Raw genomic sequence first — 26,158 nt, 5'->3', positions numbered from 1 at the left:
GCAGAGGGTCACAGAAGGGTTACGATGAGGGAATTTGCTTTGGGAAGGAAGAGCAAGGCACCGCAGAGCAGCCGTGGCTTTCGCCGCCCCCTCTGCCACCCTCCAGATGAGATCAGCCCGCGGCCCTGGCCCGGCTCTGCTGCTTTTATGGATGAGCTGGGGAAGCAAATTAACTTCCAATGAGTTTTTCAACAGAAAAGGGATGGGCTTCTCAGCAGAAATTGATAGCAAAATGTTAGCTTCGTATGGACCATCTATCATCCACAGCAATGTTGAACCTTATTTGGCTTTTAGCCCTTTGCAATTATTCTGTGAGTAGTGGTGACTCAGCTGGGGGGAATTTAAGTTTCCTGATCACTGATTTATATCTTCAGTTGCCTCAGACTCCTGGGCGATTCGTCGCGGTTGATCAAAGCCCTTCGAGGCCGGCCGGGGTCTTCAGAGGTGCCGTCCCCGAGTCTCATGGTGTTGCTGCCTTTGGATCACTCTTTCCCTTCATCTAATGCTGGTGGTCGTCTTCTCTCTGCGGAAGGGTGCAAACATGAAGGGTGGTGGTGGGGAGCCCAGGGGATGAGCATCCAAGTCGAAAAAGGGGTTGGAGAGGTGCTTCTTCTGGTGACTCTTCTGGTGCCCAAGACCCCAGGGATGTTCCCTATGGCTTGTCTTGTCTCCTGCAAACCCAGATGTGGTGGGAACGGTGTTGGCTCCTTCTGTCCCACGGGCACCGTGTCCCCACAAGCATGCTTTTAACAACAACGGTAACTGCTGCGGGCTGGGGGTTTGAAATCCGCCTTGCGAACCCCATTGGGCTTGAAATCAAAAGCATTCGTGGCTACTCATCCTCCTCTTCCCGTTGAGCAGCCTGTGCGCTTCGCTGCTACCTGGCTGGATTGCCCAGCCTGGAGCCACCGTTCAAAAACACCCTGTGAGTCCTCGCAGCCGGGTCTGCAGCGTGGTTCTGCATGGGACCTCCTGGTAGTGTTGGGGTAGGGACAATCTCCCTTACCTTGGTCTCTGATGTCCAGCCTGTGGTCGCTTGGATCGCGGTTTTGAGGAGCCTGAAATAAAGAACAACCAGGCGGTAAAGATGAGCGATGCCGCCCGCAAAGCTCCCGGCCATGAATCAGCTTCTGGCTTGTCTCTGAGGCTGGGCCCACAGCACCTTCCTTGGCACCACCTCATGCAGGTGCTTGGCCAGCCCGCGTGCTCCAAAGCAGATCGGACCTGTGGATTCAGATAGATCAGGGTCGTGGATTCAGATCAGGATCAGACGTCCCTGATGCGCGCTACGGTCAGACCAAAGCCTGTTTTCACCCCGTCGCGCATGCAAACACGGGGTACGTGGTGAGAATTGTCCTGATGGAGCGGAGGAGCTACGAAGCTGGATCCTGGTCTGGCTCATTGCCTCATTGCTCAGGGGTCTTTCAGATTGCCTGGCCTGCAACAGCAAGATGCTGAAAGCCTTCGGCTAAAAGGGAGCAAAGCAGGGGGACAATCTTCTGTATGAACCGACACTACAGTATATTAATAATATATAATTATTCTATACTCGTAATCTCATACCATTAAAAATAAGCATGCGGCCAGCTGTACTTGGTTGAAAACATCATTTTCTTGTGTATAAAATGAGAATAGCTTCGAGCACACCTGATTTCTAGGCAACTGGGATGTGAGTTGGATACCACAGAAGAAACCCAGTGTGAGGAAGAACAGGGCACTTCGGTCCCAATATCTAATGCATCAAATGCTGTTGGGGTTGTCACCTCCTGGGGGGAAAAACCACTATTCCTGGGTCAGAAAGGGAATTCTGAGGCCTCCAAATGATGGGCTGGGTTTTATTTTAATGCAGTCATATATGTATTTTAAGCAGCGTTTATTAGCGAAGTGCTTCATGCAGAAAGATGCACCTGGGTTTGATTTATGTTACATGAGAAACGCCTTGGCCAAGGCAAAAAAGCACAGAACTGGGGGGGGACGGGACGGGACACCAAAATGAAATTCTTCATTTTATTGTGCATAATGAGACGTTTGCTCTGTGACAATTATATAAGCGGTTTCATGTTAGTGGGGCCAAAACAAATCTATGAATACAGCGTGTATTTTAAAATTCATTGTTTTGCCCTGTGAATGAGTCTTCTAAAAAAGTCCCTGACCGGGAGCCAGAGCCAGCTCACTGTTAGACCGGGTTTAGCCCATGGTAGCTCCCTTGGCTTCGGGGAAGTTCCTCTGGACTTACCTCATTAGCTAAAACGAGCCTTTTTCCTCCTTCATCCCTCCTCCTGGACGTGCGTGCTGTATTGGGGACCGCGTGCAGTGCTTCGCCGTGAGATTTGCCAGATGGATGCTAAAGGCCGGGGCGCTGGTACCCTTCTTGCTGGAACACAGCATGCTATGGCTGCATGGAAGTGACCTGCTCTTCAAGGGGTGGTTTGGGGTGTTTTCCCTGAGGAAAGATCTGCTGCAAAAAGCCACGCATATGCTTGCCTTCAAAAAGCAAAAGCTGAGCCCATGCCGAAGCCTTGGCGGTGTTGGGGGAGCCGGGATGCTGGGTGCGAGCAGGCAGCACCATCAGCCTGGACCGGTTCACCCACGTAGAGCTGCGTTCAGGCTCGGTGGGGGCGGGCTGGAGGCAAGCCGGGCAAAAAAGCAGCGTTTTTTTTCAGCCCCTTAGTTCTGGTTTTCATCAAAATAGGCCTTTGCTGAAATTGCACAGGCCTTTGGAGAGCGTTTGATCCAAACTGGTGTGTATTATTATATACCGTGTTCCCATAGGGTTGGACGTCATGAGAGCAAAGCCACGACTGGGAGGTTGTCTGTGCCTCCCTTCCATGCGCAGGGCGCAGCCGTCACCCGGTGATGCCAAGAAATGGTTGTTCGCTTCGGGGGCTGAAAGGAGAAAAAAAAAAAAAAAAGAAAAGAAAAGAAAAAAAAGAAAGATGTTAAATATGAGTAATTCAAAACCGCGCGAGCTTTACTGCAAACAACGTCAAGAGTTGGTGTAGCCCCGCTATTGCAGTCCGCGAAAGCCAGACTGACTTTTCAAAGGCAATTTGCAGTCGTTGCTGTAAATAAGCACGTGCTCGTTCCAGGGGCTGCTCCGTCCGGAGCTGCTTGGATGGCATCCAGTCCAGGGGGTTTTATTGCGATTCCACTTGATCGCCGAGGTTGGATGCCGACTCATTCTCTACGCTTATGGAGCTCCGGGAATAAGCATCGCAACATGAAAAGTGTCAGTCAGTCCTTTGCTATGGAAAGTCGTGTTAGCCTCGGAGCGGGGTTTCAAATATTACACTCGCTGCTGTCAGAGGAGAGCAAAGCAGATAATCCCCTCGGCCTTTTATCCTTACAAATTGGGAGAATAGTGCTTTTTTTTTTTTTTAACACGAGACGTGAGGAGACCTGATCACAGATCGGGGGATAAAGAGGCCAAATTTCTCCGGCGGTGCTGCAGGCAGGAGCAGCCCAGCAGTTTGCCAGGGCAGGGCCTGATCCTGCTCTGCTGCAAATCGGCCCCAGCTGCCTCAAAGGCAGCGAGGTGGCTCTGGATTTACTCCGGTGTAACTGGGAGCGGGCTGCTGGTGCAGAGGATGCGTGCCTTTGATATTGTAACCTAAAACTGGCAGCTTTCCCTGCTCTGGCAGGAGTTTAGAAACATTGCCATATGAGCCGGTTTTCCAGAGAGGCCTGAAAATGCAATCCATTATCTGATATTTTGTAGCAGCATTTTTAATTAAGGCTTTGGCTAAAGGGCTGATTAAAGAGGTGTGTGGGTTTTTTGTCCTTAGGGACTTGGCACATCCCCGCGTCTGTCACTCTTCTGCAACTACAAGACTCACTTTTCCTCCCGTGTCATATTCAGAGCGAAGTTGGGGCGGTTTTTTTTTTCCCCCTTTCTATCCTTTTTTTTCTCCCTCCCCCCCCCCCCGCCCCCCCACCAGAGGTGCAGATAAATCATTATAGTCCCTTCTCAGCTTGTCTCCTTCTCCCGTAGCCCAACTTCTGCGTGCTACTGGCTGGTGCGGCGCGGAGGGGGCGTGAGCAGCGCAGCTCCGTGCCTGTGGTCAGTAATGAAGACTTCTCTTTTTATACACAGATTACGGAGGAACTGCACAGGGCCAGACGGCAGCTCTTAATTTCCCGACTTTTTAATTTTTCAGCCCTCGCCGAGGAGGATGCAGCCTTCCCCTCCGGCCGACTTATAATGAGGTGAGTAAACACCCTTTTGTCATTTCAGGCTTGCTCCCTGATGGCATGTAAATATTATTTTTTGTTTGGTCGAAGGACGGGGTGGGGGGAAAAGGAAAAATGTGCTGCTTGCCACATGTCAGTGCTGGGGGTTTCATACCTCCACGCCAGTGATTTCCTAGGGTTTGTTCGCCTCGCGAACCCGCCTTGCTGCGGGCTCCTGCGTTTTCGCTCTGCAAAGACCCTTTAACGCAACTTTTCGCCCCCTTTCCCCTTTCTTGCTCATTCAATAACTCAGCGAGGTTTGTCAGAGTTAAAATATGATGCTCCTTTGCTGCGAGGTATTTGGGTTATTTGTGTCATCCTGGAACTTTAAAAGAAAAATCATTGCCATCCCCTTCCCCCCCCCCCCCGCCCCCCCAACAAGGCTAAACCCCGGCGGTTTGCAGCTGGGGATGCCAGAGCCCCCCTGCCCCGGGCTGGGGGCTGCTCCCGGTAAACCCCCCCTCGGAAACCGGGCTTCCCTTCCCTCCTGTCATCGGCTGCGATGATCCCACCTCTCCCGGGAAAGTGTCTCCTCTGTCCCGGCGGGGTCACCCCGGGGGAGATAAAGAGTTAATCCACCCCCCCTCCCCGCCCCCAGCGCCGACTTCAGCTGCAAAAAATATGAAGTGAGGATGGATCTGCTCATCTGCTGAGCAGAGAAGTTGCCTTTGATGTCGCTCCTTCCTTTCCTCCTTCTCCTACTTTTTTTTTTTTCCCTCTCCCGCCCCCCCTTAACCCTTCTGCCGGTGCTCGCTGCCCCCCGGGGGGGATTTATGGAGCCCCCCCCCACCTCCCCGGGACTATGGTGTGTGTGGCGGGGTGTCGCGGACACGCGGGGACACCGTGGGGTGCTGGCATCTCCCCGTTTTGCTCCCCCCCCCCCGGGATGTGCACACCCACCCACACCCCCCCCCACGGAGCGCTCCCACCGGCCCCGGTGGGGTGGGGGGCTTGGCAGGGTGCGGGTGGGGGGGGGTCCCAATGAGCTGTCACCTGGGGCGGCCCCAGCCCCGTCCTCGGGAGGGCTGAGCCCGGCCGGGTTGGTTTTGGGCGGGTTGGGGGGGTGTTTAACCCCATTTTTTTTGCGCCGCCGGAGAAAAGCGCTGCTGCCGCTTTAAGGGAGAAGTCCCTTTAAGTGACTTTCCATTTGCTGCTTTGGAGAGCTGAGAATTTGGTTTCCCAGATTTCCTTTGAGTTGTGTGCAGTAGTCAGAGGGAGTTAAAAAAAAAAAATCCCCCAAAAAACCCAAAACCTACTGTATGCTCGGGAAACCTTCAGCAGCAGCCAGCCAACGGAAAAAGGGAAAAAACTGAGGTTTAGGGGGGAAAACTGAGATTTAGGGGCAAGAAAAGTCATCTGCTACTGTTTCCCTTTGCCTTCCTGCTCCCGTTGCCTTCTCCCTTCGTGGGGAGCGGAGGAACAGGGCGGTGGTGGATGGGGAAGCCTCCCTGTGGGATTCGGGGGGGCCGGGAGGATGCTGCACCCCCCGGGGGGCAGCGGGGTGTCTGCACCCACCCGCGCCGGGCACCGATGGGGTTAACAGCCTTCGCCAGCTGGGGAGCATCATAAATCGCAGCCGTGCCCCACCAAATTAATTTGCACTTTCTTTTCCTCATGTTTGCTCTGGGAAGAACTGAAGGGGGGGGGGGGGGAAGAGGAAAAAGGGGGGGAAAAAGCTCCTAAATAAATAAGCAGCCTGGAAGGGGGCTGGGGGCAGGCTCTGTTTCCTCAATTAGCTGGGACTTGCCTTCTCTTGACGAACGGAAGGCAGCGCGTTTTAGCCTCTGGATTTGTGGAGCTTTCTCAAAGTGCCAAGTCTGGTTATACGGGGACTTTGGAGGGTTAGGTGGAGGAATCCGAGTTGCGCTCTGCTCCCTTAACTCCTTCGGGGCTGAGCGGCTTCAGGAACCTGGGCCTGGCAGCGCAGAACAAACCGGCAGCCCCATAAGGAGGGAGGGTTTTGGCACCCGAGCGCTTGGGAGAGGTGATTTCCCCCAGCTGGGACCTCACCGGGCTGGGGGTTCACTAGCGCAAGATGTGCTGATGGAGAGACGCCGCGGGGACAGATGGACCTTGGGATGAGTTGAGCATATTTATCCTAGTTGCTAGCGGGTGACTCGCGGGACTGGGGTCAAAGAGCAGCTTTTGGGATTGTGCAGAAGGTCGGGATGTACCATCGGTCCTCGCGCCTGGGAGGAGAGGCTGAGGATGTGGTGAGCTTGCGGCGAGGCGCCGGCATCACAGCACATCACACCTGCGCTGTACCGTCCCCTACGGCACCGCTCTTGCGGTCAGCAAACGTCGTACAGGCGGTAGTGGCAGGAATTGCTTTTGGCACCGTAAAAATACAGTCGTATTTTGGGCTAAATGCAAGAACTGGCTGCACACGCCAGCCAACAGCTTTGGAGAGAGACATCCTAACCAGGCTGGTGCAGGAAAAATGCTCTCAGGCATAATAAAGTTATCTGTGTTGTAAGTTGGCCAGGGTACGTGGGGAAATACCTTCACCTGTACAGGGAAAAAAAATCTCCTGGGCATTTAAAATTCACATCCCAGCCTGTCTTGTCCTTGGAAAGGCAACCTTGGCCATGTGTGGATGTGGGATGTCTTGATGTGGTTCCGGCTGACCTGCCGTGCCTTTGCCCAGGCACCCGCTGTCCCTGGGATGTCGGCCCCCGTCACGCCCCACGCCGGCGCGGCTGGAGCCGGCACCCCATAAAGCTGCTGCACCCGCTTTATGGGCGAGCGCAGGCAGCACAGGAGGGGCTCTCACCTGCCTGCGCCTGGCAGGGAAGCCTGTCCGCCTCGCAGTCACACTAAGGCTCCTTTACCCTTCGTTGGACGCATAAAGGGGCCTTAAAAAGGAAGCAAAAGTAACTTTAATTTAATTTACACTCACTTAGAGACCTCTTTACATGGCTAGAGGAGCATAAAGGGGCCTTAATGTAGCTGGGAATCAAGCTCTGGAGGTATCTGCGCCTGACTGCTGGGCATTCAGTCTGCAGAAGCTCAGGCTGCGGTCCAGCTTTTAATTCCTCATCCCCGACCTGCCGACGTACAGGGAGCAGCAGCGTTGGCCCTGGTGGGGCTACGTCTCATTTACACACGCGCGAGTGAAGTCAGAGCTGAGCTTCGAAGGAAAAACGTGCAGGGAGCATGGTCTTGGCTTGCCAACACATTTGTGCCAGCCTCGGTCTCTCTATCATCCACTTGGGAGCAAGTGAAAGGAATTCCCAGTTTAAATTCCCGCTCCAGCATGGGAAGGGACTCCCCTCTCCCTCCTGCCGAAGGGCAGAGGGTTGGGAAGGGAAGCTGGGGCGGCCGATGGTGTTCCTCATCGCTTAACACCCCCTCGCGTGGATGTGGCTTCCCGGGAAGTCTGAGCCTACCCTCGCCTTTCTGTTACCGCAAACAAAGCAAAGACCCTGCGCCGTGCGGAGGGAACCGCATCGCGGCCGTGTACCCCGGCAGACACCACGGAGTCGTTTGGGGTTTGCCTGGTCCCCTCCAAATCCCAGCTGCGGGCTGGCTGGAGCCCCTATGGCAGCCATTGCCGAGGTGCTGCTTGTTTTAAAGCCTTGACACCCACCCCGCAGCCCAGCGAAGGGCGATGGGCTACAAGCCATTTAGCAGCATCCCCCACAACACCAGGAATCCCTGTTCTGCGGCTGTCGCGGGCTCTCTGCATCCCCAAGGAGCTGGAAGCAAAGTCCAACCCCAGCTTTGCTGGACCAGAGCCAGGATTCAGGGAAACCCGGCCCGTGTGCAACAGTGGGATGGCTGGGAGGGAAGATGTGGGTCTTGTGCAGACTGCCCCTCTGCACCGCGGGAGGGCAGGGCACTGCCTCCTGCCTGCACATGTGGCGTGAGTTTTCCAGGATAACACCCATGAGGCGTGCGAGAGCCGGGGTCTCCCTGTGGAGCATCGTCTGAGGTTACTGGGATCCAGCGTTTCTGCTTATTTATAACCCTCAAAGACCTTGGAGCAAAGAGCCTGCGGACAAAGCCGCTGATGGAAGAGGCTGAAACCAAGAACTTGACCTATCTCAGAAAAGGACAGGGCATTTATATCTAAGAAAACCATCCAGATTTACCACAAGTCTGGTTCAGAAGGGAATATTCAACCCGGAGCCTTAGGGCTGTAGCTGATGATGACCAGCGCCAGCATTGCCATGGGCAGGGTCCTGCTTGGGGCTGTCCTCCCATCCTTCACTATGGGATGCTCTCAGAGGCACGGGGGCAGACAAAAGGGCCTGAGGTCTGAGCCTTTCTCACCATTCCCACGCTCGCAGGGTCACTGGCATCAGCCCTCTCCACCGTGCAGCAGGATGCAGGAGCGCGCATTTTGCTCTACGAGTTTGCCCATCCCTCCTTCCTCTGGGGTCCTGCAAATGTAGGTACAAAATCCAGCAGGGAAGAACCAGCACTTGTGTTGTCCCCCGTGTTTTCTTTTGCGTTTTAATCTGGGTTTTTGTGGTTTTTTTGGTTTTAACACATTTAATGGTCACCTGTTCCTGACCTGGCTGGCGGGGAGCGGGGTCAGGAGCGCAGTACATGAGTGCTGGGCGCTGGCAGGGCAGCAGGCAGGTATTTGCACTGCGTTTTGGACTCCTCGCAAGCCCAGCTTCCCCCGTGCCAACCCTTGCTGCCTGCCCACCTGCCTTCCAGGCAGCGCTCTGAAATCCGCCTGGCACCCATTCCTTCCCCTCTCGTCGCTTTGCCCGCTGGTGAGGTCTTTTCCATCCCTGTGTTACCCACCAGCTCTGCCCCAGTGCCCCGTGCATGGGACGGGCTGCTGGAGCCCACGGGAGGATCCTGGGCACGGTCACGTCCCCGGGTGCAACTCAGCGAACTGCAGGACCCAAACCAGCTCATCCTCCCCGTGCATCGATAGAGATCTCCTTCAGAAGGCATGTGAAAAATGCAGCCGTGGGCGACCGTCAGTGTCCCCTTAAAAAAAGAGCCTGATCTATTTTTGGTTTGGATCTGCTGCTTTTTAATTAAGGGGAACCGCCTGTCCCCTCCCCGTGGTTGCGCGGAGCTGCCCAGACAAACGGGGTGGCAGGAGTTATTTAACGCCCCTTCCTGTCAAGCTGTCATGTTCAATTAGCACCCTCCCTCCCCAGCCAGGTTTAAAACCAGGCTGCAATAACACCGGGTGCTGGCCCGGGGCTTCCCGCTCAGCAACACCTCCAAAATACCTCCCTGGGTGGGAAGTGTAAGGGGACCCCTGCGTTTCTCCTGGCGTCGCACCGTGTGTTAATGTTTCTTCTTAGCTGACCGTGCCGTTGCAGTCGGGACTCCCCGGATGAAGGTCTGGCTGCAGACTCAGAGCTGGAGACGCTCGGTAGCCCTGCAAGGGGGAAAGGCTGCTCTCCAGTCCCGTACCGCTGCGGGGCGAAGAGAAGCTCAAGCAGCTTTGTGGCTCTGCTTGCCACATCCAAAACCGCGCAGCCAAGAGGTGCAAACTGCTCCTACAGACGTCTCCTGCCAGCCTGGAGGTGTTTGGGCCATGCTGCTTGGTTCATTAGGCACCGGCTGGCTGGTATCGCCTCTTCGGGCCGTTCCAGGGTCTCCCTGGCTCGGGCATCACCTACCCCTGGCTGACGCATAAAGTTGGCCAAAAGGGTGGACCCTGAAAAGCCTGGACTTTCTGGAGGAAGAGGAGGAGGAGGAGGCAGGCTGGGAGCAAGGATGCACATGGAGAGGATGCAGAGGGGAACAGACCAACCTCCCCTCCTGCCCGGGGCCTGCTGCCGAGGATCACCGCTGCGTTTCACCGAGCCCCCTGCCCACCCCACCCCGGCTGGGGGCTGATTTTCATATGCCAGCGCTGGGCTGCAGAGGATGGGAAGGAGCCCTGTGCTCTCCTGGTACTTATCGGTGGCCAGGAAACAATTTTTTCTTACTGACAGCAAACCACAGCATTTTACAGAGCGGAGAGGAGGCCGGCAGTCTATCAGGCGTGCTGTGAAACCGGAGCGGGACACCATCCAGCCCCGATGGATAGAGCGGAGCTGACCTGCCTTGGCCAGCTCTGGTCCAATAACTCACTTGTGTTTGCATTTAATTACAAACGTAAAAAAGCCCTTTCTTTTCACAACAACAAAGCCTTGAACCACACTTCAAAGTTGGGTTTCTGGGACAGTTGCATACCTTTTAAAAATAGCCCTCTGAGTGGTGCCAAGTGCTAAATGGATTGCAGAGGGCAGGTCCCCCACGTGGGGCTTCAAACAGCCCAGCCAGCGCCGCTGCCTGCTCTGCCGCTGCCTGCTCTGCTGCTGCCTGCAACTGCTGCCGCTCCCCCGAGACCCTCCCGAAGAGGGTCCGTGTGTTGCATGAAGCTGCGGCCCTGCTCTCCTGCTCTTGGGCTTTTCTTCATGGGGATTGCAAATTGGAAGACGGCCCGGCTGAAGCTGCCAGGCAAAGCCCTCGGAGGGTGTTTGGGGACGGCGTGGAAGCGCCCACCAGAGCTGACACCCTCATCGCCTTGAGTGCCATTCGGGAGGCAGCGGTTTATCATCCAGGAGGTTACAACTGGAATATCCATGGCACGGAAAAGGCTGGGGGGGAAACTGAGGCAGCGCTGGTTCAGATCTAGCTGTCCTCCCATCCCGTCCCAGTCTCTGCTGGCACCCTTCCGGCTTCCAAAGAGTCTCCTGTTCCTTCAAGCCAACCTTGGTCCTGCTCGTGGTCAAGTGTCTTCAGAGCTGATGGCTGGGCCAGCTGTGGTTTAGGGTCTTTTTACTCTAAAACAAGGAGTTTCTAACCATCGACTGAGTTTCTTTTCTCCTTTGCCCATTGATGACGCAGAAATTGTAATGTACGGAGTGGGAAAGCGGAGGTCTGTAGCAGAGAGAGAGCCCAGCTCTCACAGCGACTGAGGCAAACACAAATCCACCCAGCAGCACTGATGTGCCCTGGCTCGGAGCATCCTCATCCCTTCCTCAGCCTCCCTCGGCAGCACCGCTGCCATGCTCGGGAAGGCAGGAGGCATTTATTTACCACGAGTTTCAGGCAGGAGCTGCCTCCCCAGGGCCTGGAGCCCAGAGAGGGCAGGTTGTCCAAAGTCAAGGTGGAAGTTTTGAAGAGGGGGTTTCTTACTGTGAGGAAGCAGAAACTGTGTCTCTGAGGAGCCGGGACGCGGGGCAGGGAGCTGAGGATTTGCGTCAAACAAATTTGTTGCATTTTTCTGGGGTAGCATCTCTTTACCTGCAGTGCTTGACAGGCATGTGGGAGCCTGGAGGCTGTTGATGAAGATAAGGGAGTTTGACCTCATATAAGGCATCAGATCTCTGCCCCATTCGGCTTTCCCAGAAGCAAACTCGGGGAGGACGAAATCTGGTGAGATGTCAGCATCCCACAGCATCCTCCGGCGCTTTGGGATCAGTGTGGCCGATGCCCCCAGGACCCCCAGGGCCAAGCCAGCACCGTTCAGATGCGGCAACCCCGGGCCGTGTCCCACAGCATCGCCGTTCCCATCACCGCGGAGGGTGCTGCTCTACTCCTCCACAGGAAAATGCTGCCTGGGCTGGAGCTCCTCCATAAAGCCCTGCAAACCCAGCAGAAGCAAATTGCTACCTACTGGAGACGAAACCTGGCTCCCAGGGCAAAGGAGACTGTGCGTAACTCCAGGAAAAGCTCTTCGTGTCGGAAGTGTGCTTTTCTTGGACCGCTCCGCTGTATTTATGCAGGCTGGTATGCGGGGAGTAATTAGAACCTCATCCCGAGTACTTGACGAGCATGTTTTCCATTCTAGATGTTGACAGGTCAGGCTATCCGGCCGTCCCTCTGTGCCTAAAAATGTTGACATTTTATCTTTGCTGAAACCAAAACAAGAGCCCAGGAAGTTCTTGGACTGGAGAGAGTGATGCTGCTTCTTGACAGCCTGCCAGTGGCGCGCATGGTGCTTCGCACACGTGTGGAAACGCCGGGCTCCCTGTGCCGACGCCTAACGCTGCCGGGGCGATGGGAACGGCGAGACTGGGAGAAGCGGCGCAGGTGTCCGTGCGGAGGGGCTGGGGCCGGCGCAGCTCCCGGGGGCATGGGAGGAGGATGCCGAAGGGAGCAGAGCGAGTAGGGCTAGGAGGTGTTTGCCTGGACGAGGCTGGCTGGGTGCGAGGACAAGCTGCTCCCACCCAGAGCGGGGATTCGGGCGCCTCAGAGCAGCCGCTGGAGAGTCCACGCTGCTCCAAGAGTGGAAGCAGGGAGAGGTGGGTTCTTCAATCCTCCAGACCGTGGGTTTCACTAAACACCTGGTGTCTAACCTGGCAGGAGAGAGACATGAGGATGCCGAGGATGGCACTCGCTCTTATCTCTCTAAAAGACCTTGTTAAAGCTTCAGGAAATCCCCAGGAGGCAGCTTGGGCTGGCAGAGCTTCGAAAGCTGTTGGAGGAGGTGGGGAGTTCACACAGCCCCGAGCTGCTGAACTAAAATGACCTTATTTCAGGTGATTTGTGAGCTGAAGCTGAAAGGGGAGCCCATCGGGAACTGTCCCCTCGGCCCTCGCCCACCAGGGTCCCAGTGTCCCAGCCTGCGCCTTGGGTGTCCCTTTCCACCCCTCCAAAGCTGGAAAAGCCCTTGGAGGCCACACCAAAGGGGCTGGGTGGGTTGTCCGGTGTGGGACGCCTGTTCTTCAGCAAAAGGATTAATAAAGGGGAGGGGAAGGAGCACACTGGGGTGGGAGCACCCCCAATCCCTGCCTGTGCATCCCAGCACCCTGGGGGACGGGATGCTGGATGGAGGGGACGGGCTGGAAGGAGCTGGACCAAGTGTGGGCAAGACGAGCGGCCACAGCATCGCTCCCATCCCGCTGAGCCCTGTGTTTCTCAGCAGCCCTGCTCCCGTTTCAGGCCATCACTTGCTGCCAGAGCATCGTGTTGGGGAAGGAGGATTATTTTCCTTATCCAGGTTTGCCTTCCACGCAAACCAGCCCTACCGTGTAATGTTTCTCATTTCCTCTCTACATTAATGAAGGCTCGAAGTGAAAAGCTGCACACTTAGGCTGACCTAACCCCGAGCTAAGCCGGCAGCCGGAGGGACACAATGAGCCGGCTGTTCATACCTCACTGGCACCAGCTCCTTGTCTGCTCCCAACACAATGGTGTTTTCCTTGGCCGGCGTTCAGAGGCACAGGAGGGAGATGGTGACAGGGAGGATTCCCACGTCTTCCCGGCAAAACTGCCCAGCATCGCGGCTGCCGGGACGTGCCGCGGAGCCCATCCTTGGTGCTGCGACCCTGGGGTGCTGGCTGTCGCCGAAGGGTGCGGGGAGGGGGTGAGAAGGGCAGTGCAGCCGAGCACTGCACGAGCTGCTGCCGGTGGAGACACCAGCACCAGAATCTGTGTGTGCAGGGTCTCTGTTTCATCCATCCCACTGGCATTCTCTTGGAAATACATAAAAATACCCCAAAAACCTAAATTAATGGTGAAACATTGCTTTTGGAACGGAAAATTTGGGCTTTTTTTGTTACCTGCATTTTGGGGTAACAAACCCTTATTCCCTAATATTCCCTCCAGCTCTAGCAGTGCAGCGAGTGATGTGCTTCCCAACAGCGTTTCCGCTAAAGCCAGTGTTTTATTTCACATAAAGTCCTTCCAAATGTGTTTCAGTGGCCTCTTCTCCCCCTTGGGCCGGGGAAGCATTTCATTGCCATTTTTCATGCCACAGCGCGGCGGGTGCCAGGCTGTGGCAGGTCTCGTAGGCATGGCTTTTCCATCAGCTCAGCACACGACGGGGGCACGGGCAAAACGAGAGGCAGCAACCTGTCGTGGCCTTGCAGAGCTCGTCACCACGATTTGCATCTGCTGTATTATTTATATTAATTCAAGCCCTACTTCACCTGCACACGCTGCGGGTGGAGAATCTCCTCCCGAGGAGGTAAAGGTTTTAATGAAAGCCTCCCCTAGCTGTCACTGCGAGAGTTTGGGTCAAGCACTGGCTTTTTGTTGCCTTGAAACTTGCTCCGGGCGAGAACGGATGAGCTGCGGTCCCAACCTCGCATTCCCCGACGGCTCCGGCAGCGACGCTGCGTGCCAGGGAGCGGTGCCAGGTAGGGGCACTGCTTCTTGCCCCGATGCTTCGTCACCGTCTGGCTGGAAGTCCAAAGTCCTTTTCCTGCCAGCTTCCACCTGCCTCCGCCTCAATTGCGAGCAAGGAATTGCAAGCAAGGCAACTGCAAGCAAAGAATTGCGAGCAAGGCGGGTGTTTCCCCAAGCATCCTGGAGGGATCCCTGCCCTCTGCTCACTGCTTTTCCCTCTTCAGGATTATTTTTTTTCATCTGGAAGCAGCGGAGAGCGATGCTGCGGATGCCTGCGGATGCTGCGCGGGTTGGCGCAGCACTAACCCACAGCGAAGCTCCGACAGCAACGCGCCCGGGTCACGCGTGAGCCAGAGCAGTGAGCCCGGGGCTTCTCGCAGTGCTCCCATGGGAGCAGGGCGCGGTGATGCCAAGAGCTTAGGGACGGGCTCTACGTCCAGTTTTAGTGCAAAAAAGATGAGAATCCAGTTCGATCTGTTCAGCTTGCTTATGAGCAGGCTAAAAGGGAATGGATTACTGCCTGAAATACCACCCGGAGGGAAAGTACCTGGTGGCAGAGGCTCTGCCGTCGCACACGCTGCGGCACTGCTGGCTCCGCCGCCGAAGCTGCAGGCCGAGGAACTCAAGCGGGAAGGTTTTGAGAAGCAGGGATAATTAATTTTGGAAGAGATTACGAAAGCTGTGGTGAATTCTCTGTCACTTTGAGAGCCCAAAGCAGACTCTGGACGCTGGTGTAAAATATCTGCTTTCATTCAACCGCAAGCTCTCGGGGCGAGGCCAGAATCCCTCGGTGAGACTTTTCTGGCCAGCACCACGCTGGAAACCAGTGACTGGCTGATCAGAGGGAAGAGTAGTAATCTTAATTTATCACATACTTTTCATCCCAAAGCACTTCCACAGTCCGAGCGATCTTTGCTGCCAACTGGTTGCAGCAATCCTTTCAAACTGCCCGAGCTGACATGTTTCCTGGGCTGTGACGGCAGCGAGGGCTGTCAGGAGGCAGAGGCAGGTCGCTCTGAAAAATCTCTTTTTCCAGTAGAGAGAAATCCTCCCTGGGAGGTGCACAAGCTGGGCTGATGGAGCTCCCCAGATGGGAACGTCGGCTGGGGAGAGTTTCACAACCCCCGAGTTCACGGCGAGGTCCTTGGGATGGTTACAGGGCTCACACGGCGCGGATCCAGCCTGCATCCCAGCGGATTTTGCAACACAACATCCCTCCCACGGCTGTCAGGGTGTCGCTGCCGGCAGCCCTGGCTCACAGGACAAGCGAACCAGGAAATTTTGCAGCTTCAAAAGCCACCACAAGCAGCCCCAAGACGGTGACAGCAGCGATGCGAGGGCTCGGCTTGAAGAGAATATTTCAATGCAGCCCTGCATCCCAGCCCAGACAGCTTCTCAGCGGGGCTGGATAAATCCTCGAGGCCAGGAACGGCACATCTGAGCATTACTTAGCATCGGAAATCGAGGTCTTAGCCCTGTTTTCCCATGACAGGTCAAAGCTGAGACTTCCTTTCTGCAGCTCCAGGGTTAAACGGGAGATGCCCACCCCGATGCATGCTGCAGATGTGGGAGATGCCCGCCCCGATGCGTGCTGCAGATGTGGGAGATGTCCACCCCGATGCGTGCTGCAGACGTGGGAGATGTCCACCCCGATGCGTGCTGCAGACGTGGGAGATGCCCGCCCCGATGCGTGCTGCAGATGTGGGAGATGCCCACCCCGATGGTATGGTCCTCTGGCCGGGCAGGCTGGAGATCATCTCCCTGCTGCTCCTCCCAGCCCCAGTCCCACCCTGCCATAGCCTCGGCCGCATCCAGTACCAGCCTCCTGACTTCGCAGCTTTCAAAGCGCTTCCTCGGGCAGCCGCCCCCCACTTCCTCCCAGGCCTCACCGGGGACTTACATGAAAAGGTCATTTATAAAACCTGACGTTTTGTTTCATTGCAAATGCCCCAGCGAGGGTCGGGCTTGAACTCCGCTTTTATTCCACACGGCTCCTATTTATTTCTCGGATGGATTAGTAAATCGCGGCTGTCACTGAACATTAGCCCGGCCGTTTCATCAGCCCTCCCTCTGCAAGCTGACAGTTCATTAGAGCGCCGTACCCGTCAGGATGCTGCCACCAGCTCGCCCTCTGAGCAAGGCTTTTCTTCCAGGCTCGGCTGTACCCTGTGCCCTCCCAACCAGCTGTATAAATGCAAGCAGCGATAAGTTAAAACTAACAAAAATAAAAGGCTCCCCAGGTAACAACTCCTTATCCAGTTATCATTTCTAGAGAAGCCAATGGAAAGCATGAATAACGTGAAAGGGGATGATTATCGGCGTTTTTCAGGCTCCGTGGCATGGGGCGGAGGGAGGGTTGGTACAATTCTGGGTTTGTGCATCGGGGGGGCTGCACGGTAGCCCCTTTTGAAAGGTTTCGTGCCCTCTCTCAATTCCTAAGTAAACCTCTCGTCCCCCTGTCAGCTTTGATTTGTAGCCGAACTTGTGGCATCTGGTTTTCATATGAAGGGTGGAATACAGGGGATGCTGTCTGCTCGCTTCTGCCCAGAGCTATTCATCTGGGGCTGGCTAGCCAAAAAAAAACTAAACCCCGTTCCTGAAAGGCACTAATCATTGCAGAGGCGGAGGGCAGAGAAAGGATCCGCTGTCCCCGCGTCCTGTGGGATGCGAAATGAGGGGCAGGAGGGCGAGGAGGAGCTGTAGCCCACCCGGGTCCAGGCTCTGCTGCAGCCCCTGCTTGTGCTTGGGACCGGGATCTGGCAAATACGTCCCCGATCGCTGGGGCAGAGGAACGGGTGGGTTTGCAAGAGGGCTTTCAGCAACAATCGATGGTATGTGCGCGTGGCACATGCTTGTGTGCTACGTCTGATTTGTCCCCAGCACCCTTCCTCCGTGCTCTTGGCGGCATCGGGGGGCACAGGGTGGGTCTGAGCATCCCAAACACCCCCGGAGATGCGCGTGGTTGATGGTGCCAGGGGTTCGGGTCCAACCGGCCGGAGCAAAGCCCAGCCGCACAGCTGGAGTTCGGGCAGCACCCGGCATGGGGCATTTGCAGGCTTTTGCAGGGTCTTCGGGGTTTTGCTGGTGGGTGAAATGAGATTGTTTCAAGGTGGCATGGTCAGAGACAGCTTTATGAAACAGGTGGTCTGCTTTTACCCTGACTCGCCCCAATGGGGTTTGCAAAGCCAGGAGGAAAACCTCTGCCCGGAGTCAGCTCAGGGCACCAGCACTGCCCGTGGCTTCTTCTTGTCTTTCTTGACTTTGACTTTTTATTGCACGTGGCCATTTTTGTTGCTGTTCCTTGAGACTTTGAGATTCTCAGTAGGCCGAGACAGTCACTGTCCTGCAAAATGCGTTAGGAAACGCCAGGCTGGCCAAGCGAGAGCCGCAGCGGAGGCAGCACCGTGACCTGTTCGTTCAGCAGCTGCGCGGGACCGGGTGCTTTCGGAGGAGCCATGGGCAGAGCTCCCCGCAGGCTGTGCTGTCCTGCAGGGCTAGCGCCGGGTGCGCAGGGACAAGGACATCCCGGCGTGACAGCTTGTTCTCCAGCCGCACGTGGCGGTGGCTTTTGGGCATCCCCCAGCCCGGAGACCCCAGCCTTGTGCAGTGCCCGAGGCAAGGAACTCCCAGCCGGGTGAGATTCGCTCACTTTCACCTTATTATCGGAGCTGGAGGACAAGATGAGGCTGTTCTCGAGTGTGGAGAAGTCCAGATCCCGGCGCCGGCATACCAGAGTGCTGATATCAAACCCAGCCAACTGGGAACACTTAAAAGCGGGGAGGATTGCAAAGCCCACGGCCGTGCCGGTAGCTGGCACAGAAGCAGCCTTAAAAAGAGGACTATCTGCCTCCACCTGCCGAGGGGCACCAGGGGCACAGCATGCTCCCGAAGCGGAGAGCTGCCAGGGGCATCCTGCGCCGGGCCGTGGGTCCCCGTGCGTGGCTGAGTGCCCCCCTGTCCCCAGCTGCCCGCTCCGTCCTGGGCTGTGCTTGCAGCCTTCCCCTTCGCTCCTGTCCCCTTTGGGATGACGGAAGCCAGGAGCCACGTCCCCGCTTGGGGCAGAGCTGGATGTACCCTCGCGTGCCAGACAGGGTTCAAACAGAACCAGAGACCCGCTGCCACCCCTTCCCCCTGCTAGCAAGCCACTTTCAAGCCCCGTGAAGCCATTAGAGGAGAACACTTTGGCATCATCTATAATTTTAACGTGACGGTCTAATTTTCCCTAAACCAGCAGCTGATGTTCAGCAGTGAGGAATGCTCCAGAGGAAGTGATTTTATTTTCCCTTCCCTTGCTGGACTTCCTAGGATGCAGCCTTTGATCCAGACTCCTGATGTTATCAAGTAGGAAGCTGCAGCTCTTTGAAGTGGGCTTCACGTCGCGCTTTAAACTAATGGGGGTTTTAAACCTTCGGCACCGGGTGCAACTTTGGTACAGATCACCCCATCTTCAGATCCGAGGACCGTGGCCACCGAGGGATGTCCAAGGGCCCAGCTGGGACCTCTCACACCCCAGGCTGGGAGCTTGCAGAAGAGATGATACCATAACTCACAGCCTGTTCGGGGAGATTTAATGCTTCCAGGAGCCCAGGACTGTGGTCTGGGTAAGATTTGGGTGCTCCATTGCTGTTTTGAACATCTGGTCTTGCCGCTATGACCTGGGGCGGTGGAAACAGGTCACATCCTGATTCTGGAGGAGCTGCACGGTGTGGATGTTGGGATGATGTTTTCAGGGTTGCACCCGTCTGGGTCATTGTAAAAATCCTTTCTGCTTTGCTTCTGTGGCTGCCTTCCCAAAATTTCACCTTGAAAAGGCACCCTCACATCTTGTTTTGGTGGATCCAGCTGGAAGCTTTCCTGACGCAGCCGCAAATTGCTCCAGGATGGGAGCGGCCTCAAGCAGCGGGCGCCGGGAGCTCTGCTCACCTGTAGCAGATTAACGGAGACATGGATGGGCTTGGTGCAGTTTGCAAACAAGTCCCACGTTGCTAACAAGCAGCACCGACGAGCCTCGGGTCACGCAGCCTCCTCCTGGGATGTGGGGATGAATGGAACTTGATTCATGCAATGCCTTAAGCTGGGCTTAAAGTGTAGCTGTTATTGCTTGTTTATACCCTTCTGTTTTTGACGGTCTGGGGCATGTCGTGCTGGGGTCCCTGTCCCCCCAAAACAACCTGAATATTAGCTGAAATGTTGGAGGGTCGGAGAGGAGGGAGGAGGGATTTGAAGGTGTTTGCAGGTGTTTGGAAGCAGCTCTTCCCCCAGCATGGGGCGAGGAGGGTGCTGGATGTCGGGCTGCGGGCAGGTATCCCGAAGCATGGCCAGGGAGCCCGTGCCAGCCCAGTGTGCATCCCTGAGGGAGGTGACGGGCAGGAGGGGAAGGCTTGGACATGAAGTCTGGTACAGGCAGCGGTAGAGACGGCGGTGGCCCCCGTGGGTCTGTTTTGAGCCTTTTTGTCATCGTTCCTCATCAGTCAGTTAAAAAGCAGGATAGAAATAGAGCTCAAAGATCAACAGGCTGTAGGGCAGGGAGAAAGTGGGCTGCATCCCTCGGCACCTCTCAGTTTTTGGCAGCCAGAGCACTCAGCCCTCCCCAGCCTGGCAGGGCCTGGCAGCACTGGCAGTGAGGAGGGCAGACTGCAGGCAGGAGGGACGGCAGCATGCACGGGTGCTTGCTTTCCCCTTGCTGTCCCCTGGCAGGGTCGCTGGCTTTGGCAGGGGCAGCACTGTGCAGCTTTGGTGGGGGCCCCCTGCGAACCCCGCTGCAGCATCCCCCTCCCAGCTGGGATGGGTGGCTCTTCCAAAATCCCTGCACTGGCTTTCTGGAATAGCATCTGCATCAGAGCTTCTTCCAGATAGCTCCTGTACTTTGGGTCGATGACCCAGGGTGACGGGATGATGTCCCTGCAGCGGTGGCTTGCAGTCCATCTCCAGCATCCCTATGGAGGCGTTTCCCTGCTGAGCTGGGTTGCTCCCTTCTCCCGCAGATCCAGCTCCCGGTAAGCGGCCCGCTGCCTTCCAGCGGCACAGGACAGGCACGAGCACAGGAGGATCCACCCAGGACAAACGGGAATGGCCTCTCCGGCCTTTGGGATTTGCCACACCATGGATCTCTGCACGTCTGGAGCTCGTGAGGAGCCCAAGTAGGAGAGAGGAGTCCTCAGGTGCCAGGTAGGTGATGGGGATGCAGCCACGTTCTTCGGGCAGGAGACGCAAAACGGGTGCTCAGAGCATGCCCGTGGCTCGGGGCCATCTCTGAGAGCTGGGGGAGGATGCTCACAGCCTTGGGGTGAGGTGTGTGGGTCAGACACCCTTGTACAGTACCAGGAACCGTCCGTCAGTCGTGCTCCTTCGTGGGACAGCAGCTGCTGTGGGTGCAGACTGCAAACGCCTCCTGTGAAAAGGCTGGAGGGGTTTCGGAGGAGAGGAGCAGTCTGGATCCAGGTCCCTGGCATGGTAGACCCACAGCCGAGCAAGTGATGGGTGCCACGGACTTCCAGGGCCACCGTGCATCTGTCACCGGGGACCATCTTGCTGTAGCAGCCATCATTTGCTTCCTATCAGCCCCATCAAGGGACGTGCTAATGAGGAGCTCCCAGGAGGAGCAGCAGGCTCTGCCCTGATCGACGTCCTGCTGAAGGAAGGGTCCGCTCCGGGGGATCAACCCCAACACCTGCCGCGTCGTGCCAAGGTTGATCTCCCATGCCGAGGGCGGGTGATGCTGGTGCCGCTGCCCTCTGGTTTCCTGATGGTATAAGGCTGCTGGTCACATGCATGAGCCCACGCTGCTTCTCCTTGCTTCTTAGCCCCAAATCTAAAGCCCTGTGTGGTTTTTCAGGCCAGAAAAATCCTTATTCTCTTCCCCTTGCAGCCAGCATCCTCGGCTTCACAGCAATGTCCAGGGCTGAACTTTTATCCTGCGGACAGAAACAGCTTTAGTTGTGCCCCCGTAAAGCAGCTCAAGCTCTTCCTTTGAGGAAGGTTCATGAGGAAGATGGAAAATAGGCCCTTAATGCCCTAAGAATTTTCCTCTCTTCCCCCATCCCATTTTCCCTTCCATCAACTTTTAAGCTCATCCAAAAGCTGCAGCCCTCTGCTTCTATACATTGATGGCAGGACAGGGAGGCTGCGGCTTTGCCAGCAGCGCAGGATTTCCATTGAGTTATAAGTGGAAGCAAATGGTTTAAAAGGAAATTAAATTTACAGCTCTATAAAAAAATGCATTTTATTGCTTTGCCTGTCGTTTGGTAGAGGCAGGGAGATAAAGGAATGCTTTGCATTCGCCTCTTGCCTCGGAGGCCAGAGGCAAAGAGGAGCAAACCCACCGATCACGCAATGGCCGGGCGGCCGGATTCGGCCCCGGCTCCGTGCAAGTCAGTGGCAAAATCCCAGGAGAGGGATGCTTGGAGGTGGTGCTCGCGGAGGGCTGTGAGGCAGGATGCTTCGTGCTCTTAAACGGTGGCTGGATGAGGCCCCGAGTTTGGCTTGGAGAGCACGTTCTGCCCTATGAGATTGAACCGGATTCCTCCCGCAACCCCAGCTAATCGCAGCAACCTGCGAACACGCGCACAGCAACACCTGGGGGTTTATTTACAGGGAAACATACAGCTCCTCTCTACAGCTTATTAATTAACCTCTTCCCCATGTCATTGCAGTGTTGGTTGGGGAGCTTAGAATAAATGGCAATAAAATAACTGCACTGGACATCTGCAAAAGCCAGCGCAGTAAATTCTTCACCAGAAATGTAAGGGAGGGGAGGGGTTGGTGCCTTCCTGTTAAAAGCAGAGTGACACAGGCCTGGCCAAGGAGCCGGCCTCGCCTGCGGCACGTGCATCGTGCCGTGTCCAGCCGAGCCGGGAAGATGCCGTGGGGCAGGAGAAGGAGAAGGCCAGCAGCTCGTGCGTGCAGGGAGCTCGGCGTGGCACGGCCCCCAGTGCAGGTGCTCCAGGATTATGGGAGCATCCTCGGCTTGGATGTGGATGGGCGCGGGAGGAGCCACCGGCAGCTCGGCTGGGCTCGGTTCGCACAGCACGGTGCTGGCAGCCGCAGCGTTGGCGTTGCACTTCGCCGTCATCCCAGGAACGATCCTTGCCAGAGCTCCCAGCTCTGAGGGGACCCAGCAGGAGCAGCTGGGGCGACATCTTTCCCCATTGCCACCTCCTTCGCTCAGGGCCCAGGCACGGGCCGAGGGATGCTCTGGCTGCATCCAGCAAGCCTGTGTGAAGTGGGCGAGGGAGCTTTGCCTCTTCCAGCGCCACCTGGGCTACAAAGTAAGCGTGCGGAGGCTCTTGGCCCTCCGGAGGAGGAACCTCCCCTGGCTCCAGCCCTCCCAGCTGTGTCAATAGAGGAGGAAGAAACAAAAGTGCTCTTTCTTTGCCTGTTGTTTTTACAGAGGGGGACAAGCTGATGGCAGTTGCACTGCGACACTGGCTGCTGGGGACAGGCGTGTGTTGGGCTCGGCTGAGCTCTCCGCAGCCTTCTGGGAAGCGTTCGACAGCAGGGTGCAATGAAGGGAAACCCAGAGGGGCTGCTTTTATATATACATGTTTCCTTTTGCTCATGACTGTACGGAGAGCAGATCATTAAAGGAAGGAAGGGAAGGGGTTCCCTGGCCTTTCTCTGGAGCATGGCTCAGACAGGGTTTTTCCCCGAGCAGCATCCTTGCTTTCACCGGGGCCCAGGATGGTGGCGCATCCCTGGGCTTTGCTGGGACATCTCTCCCTTTGTGGCTGTCCATGCGGCTCTCATCGTGTCCACGCTGCCGGCTGCACCCAAGCTCCCCGCCACGCGCTCCCCTTTCCCACCTCCAAGTAACCTCCCACACAGGCTGTGCGTGCAACGCAGCCCAGGGGAAGGGGGACTGAGGACATCATGGGGACGAGACCAGGGTCTGGTCAGACCTCTCTGCTCCCCCCACGCCTTCCAGCGAGCAATCCTGCAGGCAGCTTCTGGAGTGCTTTGCAAGACGTGGGTGGCTCTCCGTGTTGGTATGTGGCTAGCGCATCACCCAGTGAAGCCGCCGCTCCTCCCATGCTCCCAAGCACGCAGAGCTCGGCAGGGCTTTGGAGGAGCAGCTCATCCCTGGAAAGCCTCCTCTGCACCCCCCTGGGTGGCAGATCTAGGAGCCTCCCCATCGGTGCGGGTCCCAGACAAGCCCAGGTGCAGGCAGTGGCGGCCACAGCTGCCGGCTGACCCTCTGCCGCATTTCCTCCCCGGCGCGGCTCCACGGCAGCGTCTCCAGACCTGACATCAGCTGTGAAAACAAGAGGAGCCGCCTTCCTGCATGGTGCAGGAGATGTGTCCGGCTCCTCCGGCAAGGCCCCTAGCACCGCCGCAGCATGGGGAGCAGAGGACTCACAGCATCTCAGCCTTTGCAACGGGAGGACGCCCAGCCCTGTTTGCCAACTGCTAAACATTATATGTGCTTCTAGGGTTGACACGATGAACTGTGAGAGTTAAGTCACCATACATGTTCATTTTAAAGGGCCTTGCCCAAGAATGGCTGGAGAGAGGCTTGGAGGGAACACGAAGCTCCCCCCATCTTTCCCCCCAGATCTGCTCCCACTTTCACTTCAAACGTGATATTTAGGCATTATCATCTCACCTTTCAGCAGTGTCATCAACCTAGGGCTGTCCTGCAGAAGATGCCAGTCCCTGCTTGTCTCTTCCACCTCTGTCGGAGCCACGTAGCCCCGGCTGGGCTGCCGACACCGGGGATGTGCGCCGGGTCCCCCCATGCATCCCTGCTCCTGGTGCCGTGGCTGGATAAACCCATGGAAGCATCTTTCAGCCCCGGGGCTGGTGAGCAGCTCAGGAGGCTTCGGTCCAGCTTAAACCCCGGGGTTGTGGCAACAGCTGTGGGCAAGAGCAGGGGACCCGAGCTGACTCTGCCCAAACCAGTGTGTGCCTGCCACTGTCAGGGTGGGAACAACTGGGTTTTTTTCTCATGGACCCTCGTTTTCTTTGTATACAGCGATGGATTTGGTGGGGGCACTGTTCCTGCTGGGCGCCGTGAAATCCCCGATGCAAAGCTGGTCCGCTGGCCGTGTACATTCATCACTTTTCCGTAGGAAGCCCAATTCAACGCTCCGAGGATGAGTCACGCAGCGAGGAGATAAAGCGAAGTCGAGCGCAGCTATTCTGATTCACGCTTTGCCTTGAAAAGCAGCAGATTTATGCACGGCATTTGCAGGGGCAGTGTGATATAAATCAGCTGCTCTCCCATGTCATCTCCATTGCTGCTGCTGGTTCCCACGCATATATCCATTTTAATCTCCGGGTTGACAGGGAGGAATCATTCCTGGCTGCTCCTGAGACCAGCCAGCGTGCCTTGGGCAGAAGGGGAGTCCAGAGAGAGGAGAACGATGTCTGTTGCTTGAAGAAAGCATCTTTCATCAAGCAGATACGTATTTTGGTGGCTCCTTCCCCAGTTGGATACTCCGGCCAGGGCTGTCCACTGCTCTTGACTCAACAGGGCCATATGTCTGTGATGGGTCACCAAGCCCCTTGTCCCCAGAGCTGCCCGGCCACGTGCCTCACCGCGGCAGCGATGCTCAGGGGATGCAGGAGCGGGGAGCGCCGGGGAGCCAGTGTTGCCTGCGTCTGCAGTGCGGCTCCTGATGCTCAGCTGGTTGTTGGCAGCTGGAGTCAGGGAGAGGAAAACAATATGCAATTGCACTGCAATTAAACAGCCTCCTAATTGTAGCGCTACATACGGCTCTTCCGCTGCTTTCTAAGTTTGGTGGCATAATTACAGCAGCAGGGTAAAAGCAGCATCTGCGTTCCCACCGCGCCAAGCCCTGCCTTCCAGGGATTTTGGATTTGACCGTATAAATCCTGGGCTGAAAGCTGGCATCCGATGAAAGGGAAAAGTAATCCCCAAGCTCTGCCTGGGCTTGGCCCTGGTAAGGCACAACGGGTGAAGTCCTCGCATCCTCTGCAGCCCCCGCCGTGCTTGCTGGCCCCATCCTGGGGCAGAGGCAGGCAGCACATTTCCCTCTTTATAGTGTGTTTTTGCAAACCAGCTTTAAAAAAGAAAAAAAAAAACCCAAACAAAGTCTTGCTTGGGTCGATCGTTGTAACTCTCAATTTAGAAACACGCGGCGAGGAAGATTAAAGGGTAGCTCGGAGGAAGGCAGGCTGGGTGTCAGGATGCTGGGGCGTACCGGGAGCCGGCGCGGGCGTGAGGGAGTCGTCCTCTCGCCGTGCCTCCATCTCCCCATCTCACAAGGACCCGGCATGGTGAACCCGTTTCCCTCCTGCCGACCCCGGCGCTGGCTTGTTATCGTAGGGTTGCTTGCTGGAGCGGGGTGGTTCGTTTTGGGAGCATCCCCCCCGCATCCCCACACGCACGAGGCGCACCAACCACCGAGGCGACGGGCAGCGGGGCGCAGGCAGACTCCCGGACCTATATTTAATTTTTTCTATATATTTTTTTACATATATATACCGCGGGTTTGAGGAATCCCGAGATAAATGCCACTTTCTGTGTTAGAAAGAGGACGTCTTGGAAGGCAGGGGAGGGAAGCTGAATCGCAGCCTGTGTTTTCGGCTGGAAACGTGTCTCGGGTCCCGAATGTTTTCCATCACACAGGCGGGTTTGTGTGGGTTCACCTGGGCAGGAAGCGACGGGGTAAAGCGATACCCCACGGGGCGCGGGTGGCCCTTCTCCAACACCCCCTTTCCCTAAACCCGATAGCAGCCGGTGGCTGTTAATGAAATAAGCAGCTACTTTACGGCAGCTCTTGCACCATGTGTGAAAATTATTAGTTGCAACGTTTTGCTGGAAAATGGAGGAAAAGGAGCGGGGCAGATGAGAGATCCACAAAGTTATTTGCTCCGCAGCCCTATCCCCGCGCCGGCACAAATATCCCGCCTGACTTCCCCTTGC

General features: G+C 56.3%; 1 protein-coding gene across 1 annotated transcript in view; it reads left to right on the top strand.

Moving 5' to 3' along the window:
* The window catches only part of ZNF469 (zinc finger protein 469), a 102,407-nt gene that overhangs the window by 48,223 nt on the left and 28,026 nt on the right, over positions 1-26,158 (top strand). The window contains exons 2-3 of the mRNA XM_075101195.1: positions 4,158-4,206; positions 20,256-20,439. The gene's annotated coding sequence lies outside the window, so the exon portion shown is untranslated. The remainder of the gene's footprint in view (positions 1-4,157; positions 4,207-20,255; positions 20,440-26,158) is intronic.

This window comes from Phalacrocorax aristotelis, chromosome 8 (assembly GCF_949628215.1).
Source record: "Phalacrocorax aristotelis chromosome 8, bGulAri2.1, whole genome shotgun sequence".
Classification (NCBI taxonomy): Eukaryota; Metazoa; Chordata; class Aves; order Suliformes; family Phalacrocoracidae; genus Phalacrocorax; species Phalacrocorax aristotelis.
This window is presented reverse-complemented; position numbering and strand designations above follow the sequence as displayed.